Below are 2,163 nucleotides of genomic sequence, written 5' to 3'. Positions count from 1 at the left end.
TAAGAAAGCATGAACAGCCGTTAGAACAAATTATTAAACCGGTGTAAAGAAATTGAAATCAGTGTATCAAAACATTAATAATATTATTAATAATAACAGTGACATAATTGTAAAGAATGAACATAAAAATGGCCCTTTACCAGATTCAATCCAAGGATCTCAATTCAAAACATTAATACTAAAACATAAATTAATCACTTTAAAAATAGATTCAGAATCTACTTCTTATTTTGGAACCGTAGATAACAATGTTATTAAGGCAATTAATATTGTAAAAGTTTTAATTAATGATCAAATTATGGTAGTAGGAAAAGTATTTACTGAAAAAAAGTTGTTATACAAGACTCCAATAAAGTCTGATAAATTTGGAATTTTTATAGTAAAAAAGCTTTCTACTAATTTTCAGCTATATAGCATTGATCAAATTGTTGATAAATATGTAGTTATTTAATCGTTTGGCAAATCTTATGATAATATAGCTATGCCTGTATTACATACTGAATAAATATCTGCAATAGTTATAGTATACATTATGTTTTTTTTCTTAATGTTTAAGACGTTTTAGTATTGTAGATCAGCGTTTCTCAAAGTGTGGGTCGCGACCCACTGGTGGGTCGTTAGTCAATTTTTGGTGGGTCGCGAACAATTTTTTGAACTTTATAGATTCCAATAAATGTATGTTGAATTAATAGTATACTTATCTTATTGTAGTAATATAATAACAACAATTACGTGAGTAATAATGATTACTAATAATTCGTCATATATTTATTACGATGGATATTAAATTTTCTTTATCGGAAGAATTCCGCGATAAAATACGATTAAGTCGCAACTCGACAACAACGACTATCAGTCGTTAGTCACTAAGTTGTACCTGCGCTTGCTGGTTGTTATTTTATTTACCGTTTGTGCAAGTTTATAATACGTATAGTACTATAGTTATAATACGGGTGTTTTGTGAGTTCGTTTTGGTGCTATTTCTGCAACAAATTATCAACAAAAATTTGATGATGGATAAATGGTTGATGAATAAGCGAACATTTGAAACCACTGAAGATGAACCTTCAACTTCGAATTTAAATATAAAACGAAAAAAAGTGACGAGAAAGTATGATTCAGAATACCTGAAAATTGGTTTTTCTTGGAATGAAGATATTGATGATCCACGACCACAGTGTATTATTTGTTATGAAATGCTTGCAAACGAGAGTATGCGTCCTAATAAATTACGTCGACATATTGAGACCAAGCATTTTGATCTAAAATATCAGCTACTCTCTTATTTTGTAACAAAGCTGAAAGAACTAAAAACGTCCAAAACAAAAATTAAGCAGTTTACCAAGGTCAATGAAAAAGCTATGCACGCTTCGTACCTGATAAGTTTACGAATCGCAAAAGCTGGTAAACCGCACACAATCGGAGAGAATTTAGTGTTGCCAGCGATAAAAGATGCAGTTGGAGTAATGTTTGGTGACAAGAGTTCAAAATACGTTGAAATGATACCACTATCAAATGATACAGTTGAACGTAGAATTAATGAAATGTCTCAGTGGACAGAAGATGAGTTAATTCAAAGAGTTCGTAAAAGTAGCTTTTTCTCGCTACAACTAGATGAATCTACCGATGTTCAAGGTTTATGCCAGCTGCTTGTATTCATACGTTATATATGGAACAATGGACCTCATGAAGATATGCTGTTTTGTGAACCAATTATTCGAGGTACTAGCGAAGAAATCTTCAACACCCTTGATTCTTATGTCAATAAAAAAGGTCTTGATTGGGTGAAATGTGTCGGATTATGCACGGACGGTGCTAGAGCTATGTGTGGTAAAAATAGTAGTGTTGTAACTCGAATGCTTGAAGTTAGTCCGAATGCATTGTGGACTCACTGCAATATACACAGAGAAGTTTTAGTATCAAAACACAATATGCCGGATAACTTAAAAAACGTTTTGAACACTTCTGTGAAAATAGTCAACTTCATTAAGACAAGGCCATTGCAATCACGCTTGTTTGAAAAGTTGTGCGAGGAGATGGGAAATTCTCATAGATCACTTCTTTTACACACTGAGGTACGTTGGCTGTCAAGAGGGAAAGTATTAACACGACTTGTGGAACTCCGTGAAGAAGTTACATTGTTTCTAAAAGAAAAAACTGATT

The 2,163-nt window shown here is 32.3% G+C and overlaps 1 pseudogene; it reads left to right on the top strand.

The window, feature by feature from the left end:
- Positions 1–911: 911 nt before the first annotated feature.
- Positions 912–2,163, top strand: part of LOC100568545 — a 3,915-nt pseudogene continuing 2,663 nt past the window's right edge.

Source organism: Acyrthosiphon pisum, chromosome X (genome assembly GCF_005508785.2).
Source record: "Acyrthosiphon pisum isolate AL4f chromosome X, pea_aphid_22Mar2018_4r6ur, whole genome shotgun sequence".
Lineage (NCBI taxonomy): Eukaryota > Metazoa > Arthropoda > Insecta > Hemiptera > Aphididae > Acyrthosiphon > Acyrthosiphon pisum.
The sequence above is the reverse complement of the archived record's forward strand: the minus strand, read 5'-3'. Positions and strand labels throughout refer to the sequence as shown.